At 45.3% G+C, this 4,041-nt stretch overlaps 1 pseudogene; it reads right to left on the reverse strand.

The window, feature by feature from the left end:
* Window positions 1-426: 426 nt before the first annotated feature.
* On the reverse strand, window positions 427-3,700 carry LOC107529943 (glutamine synthetase pseudogene; annotated as a pseudogene).
* Between the last annotated feature and the right edge of the window lie 341 nt (window positions 3,701-4,041).

The raw sequence follows: 4,041 nt of genomic DNA on the forward strand, positions 1-4,041 counted from the left end.
AGGAAATATCTAACCCAATCACAAAGTGAGCCCAGCACCCCCACCCCCTTCAGCTACCTTGAAGAAGAAAAGGTCCTTTCCCTCCCCTCACAAATACTATGCTCACTGTCTGGATAGCTATGTCTATTGGACAAATATCTGATTAAGTGAAGCAGTGGTGGTGTTTCCCCATCTCCCCTCCCACTAACACACTAGAAATCTTCAGTGATGGGGGGGAAAAGGGGTGTGTGTGACTGAAGGGATTATGAACTTGACCCCTCTAACCTGGCCAAAGAAAGCAGGAGATATTAACTGGGCAGGAGGAATAAAGAAGACCTCGATATTTCACCGTTTGAGTTAAAGCTGTTATGACAATTGAGAGAGGGGCGAAAGTGGGAACAGGATGAATTAATTGGAAGGGGTTTGATGGCTGCAAGTCTAGTCCACTTAGTTTTTGTACTGGAAGGGGTCATCGCCAGTTTCATTGAGAAGACATATGTGGATGAAGGCTTCTGTCACTGTGAAGGGGTCACCACAGCTGGCAGATGGGAGCCAGTTTTCTCCTCCTGGCCAACAATCCTGGGTAACGTGGGTGCTAGTGCTACCTTTGGCCATGCCGGCAGAAAAATTGTTGATGTTGGAAGTTTCATTGAATCCAGTTAGGCACTGTGCATTGTCCCGGCTCCCCTGGGATTGTAGGCCCAGATGTGGTCCTGGTGCCGCTTGCTCAGCCTCTTGATGGACTCCTCAATGTACTTCAGACTGTTCTCCTCTAGCATGGCCTTGGTGCTGCAGTTGGTGTGGCAGCCGGCACCATTCCAGTTCCTACGAATGGGCTTGGATCAAAGGTTGCTATCACTCCAAACTCTTCACACAGTCAGTGCAAGATGAAAGGGGCCACCCAGAGATGATCTCCCATGTTGATTCTTTCACAGGGTCCTATCTGGAATTCCAACTGGGCGGGCATGACCTCTGCATTTGTCCCTGTGATCTTGATGCTGCCTACAAATAAGCCCAGTAGTGAGCCTCCACAATACCCAGCCATAGGCTCTGTCTGCTCCCATGCCATAGTAGTATGAACTTTGGAGCCCAGGGAAGTCACTGGAAGGCCAATCAAAAGGATGCCCATCTGTGCCCATGAGAGTATATTCCTGCTCCATTCCAAGCCAGGGATATTTATTGTTCACTATGTCCATTATTCCTTTACAGGTGTCTTAAATTGGTCTCTGCAGGTTGGTGGTTGTACTTTAAGACTTCATGGAACACCAGCTTGTTGAAGTCCTTGCAGAAAGGGTCCCGAAATATGGCAGCTGGGACAAGATCCATGTTGCTGTTGGAGCCTTCAGACTGTAAAGTACTAGAACCATCAAATTCCACTCAGGCAACTCTTCTATACACTTGGGCTCACTGTCCAGGGTCTGGGTCTTGCATCAGAGTCCTTCTCCAGTACCATCAATCCAGATATACATAGTTTGGACTTTATCATCCTGAGGCAGGGACATATACACCTGCTTGATGCATTTGTTCAAGTGGAAACTTGCCAAGGTGGCCCTGGTAGAAGATGTTCTGGGGGGACAGCAGGTGGCAGGGAGGGCAGGCTGTGAGAGCAAGGTTCAGAGAGAATAGAGGAGGCTGGGAGTGCTGCTAAGACGTTCCGTTCTTTTCCCAACCTTGGCTCTCCAGACATTGCCATTTTTGAAGTGTCCAGCTACTTGTTGTGCAGCCTCTTGGGAGACTCTGAGTCTTTTCACTCCTACATCCCTGCCCTGGTGCTTCCCAGGAACCATTCCTCCACCCCCAGCTCTGACTCCTATGTTATCAGACAAGTGTGTCCACGAGCCCTTTTCCTGTTGTCATCAACTGATCCTAGGCTCCATTTCAGTTCCTGGTTCATTGTCACTCATTTTCTTCAACCCTTCTGCTTTTTAAATTCTTGGTGATTTCAAAATCCACACAGAGGACCCTGCCATTACCTTGTCATGCTCCCTGCTGCCTTAACTACTCACTCCCATTCTCACGCCCTAAGTCTTTCCATGGCCCATAAGAGCAAATCTACCCCGATCTCAAGGTCAAGCTCCTACTTTCCAGTTCACTCCACCCACTACCCTACACCACAGCACTTCACCCTTGCCTGGGTCTGCAGTGCCTTCATCTATGGCCTCTTCACTGTTCTTCACCCATCATGCATTTACTTCCCTCCCCACACAGCAAAATGCATTGGGCCTTCCTCCACATCCTCTCTAGCACAAACCCTCATACAATCCTCTCTCTCTCTCTTGCTCTGCTTGCCAAAACCACAAGCCTGGTCAAATCCAGCTCTTCACCTGCCCTGAACTTGAATCTGGGTAGCCAAACAAGACTGGAGGAAAATACAAACTATGCTGACTGGTTGTCTTAGCCCTTTTGAGGTGCCATAACTGAACACCATAGACTAAATGACTTATAAAAAACAGAAACTCATCTCTCAGTTCTGGAGGCTGGAAGTCCCAGATCAGGGAGCCAGTCTGATTGGGTTCTGGTGAGGACCTGCTGCTTGGTTCACAGACAGCCATCTTTTGGTGTTTCCTCACATGGCAGAAGGGCCTGAGAGCTATGGGGTCTCTTTTATGAGAGTACTAATGTTACAGGCACCTAAAACACCAGGAAAGGTGTTATTGGATAGCTCCCTGAGTCCGAGGGAGAGGGCTTGTCTTCTGGTATGAATGAATTCAAACGAATGACTCCAGATAATTGCATTGTGTTAAAGCAAATTTATTAAGTAATTTATTAAGAAAGTAAAACATGTAAATTCATTAAAAGAGCAGGGCAAGCAAATCTATCATTCTGCATAAAGCGTAGATGGGATCTCTTGGCTAATCCGAGGAGCGAGTGGGGTGGTGTGGGGTTTCCGCCTTATATATATTTTTTGGTCTATAGATTTAAAAAATCCTCTGCTGAATATCTTGGTATGGATTAATTTTCAAGATCCCCCTTTACCTTGTGGCTTTCACAGAATTTGTGAGAAGCACCTGGTAATTTTATCTTGCCAAGCCCCGAGACTGCTGGCTTTTCTGTTTAGGGAGTGAAATAAAATTGCCCTTTTCTCCTTTTCCCTTACCCCCTCCTTTCCTGTATTCTCTTGTTAGGAAGGCTTTTAACCATTTGCTCTCAAGTGCCCTTGGTTTGGGGAAGATAATGGCTTGTTATTTACAAGCCAGCTGCAAACTGTCCCAACTGCTTGACCTTGTTTAATTTTCTTGTCTCAGTTTCCCTATTCCTCCTGCCCTGGAATTTTCCTAACTTCTTGCTATCCTGTAACATTAGTACCACTCACGATGGCTTTATTCTTACGACCTACTCATGTCCCAAAGCCACCTCCTCCAAGTATCATCACATTGGTGATTTAATGTATGAATCTGGGGAAAACCCAAATCTTCAGTTCATAGCACTGGTCTAACTTTACATCTACTAATCTCAAGAGCTTGCTCAGTGCTGCCCAGCAGTTAGACAACCTTCACCTAGTCTGTTAACTCTCAAGCTTACCTGGTGACAGTTGACCACTTCCTTTCCCCATCTTCCAACACTTCTCTGCCATCCTTTCCTTCTATTTCACTGAGCAAATAGAAACAAACAGAAGAGAAATTCCACTTGCCCTGCCATATGTACAAGCTACCAAATCTGTAAGCATAGGCTCTTCATCTTCTCCCATTAGAGGCTCTTCTTCAAGAACAACCCTGGTCATTCTACCTGCTCAACGGCATCCGTCAATTCTCTCTCTCATATGTATCATCAACCTTCTCCCGTCTATCAGATCATTTCCATTACCATATAAACATGTCATCCCTCTCATTAAAAAAAAAACACAGTTAATTAAATTAGAACTCTCCACTTTCATTTCTAGTTGCCAGCTACTTCTTCCTTTAAATCAGTTTTATTGAGGTAAAGTTTATATACAATGAAATCTGCTTATTTTAAGTGTAGAATTCAGTGTCTTAAATGTCTATACTCATGTAACCACCATAATTAAATAGCTCTTCATATATCCTATTTTGTTGTGTGTCAGTTTCAGGAAATTTGTCTATT

Source organism: Miniopterus natalensis, chromosome 2 (assembly GCF_054644295.1).
Source record: "Miniopterus natalensis isolate mMinNat1 chromosome 2, mMinNat1.hap1, whole genome shotgun sequence".
In the NCBI taxonomy this organism is placed as follows: Eukaryota; Metazoa; Chordata; class Mammalia; order Chiroptera; family Miniopteridae; genus Miniopterus; species Miniopterus natalensis.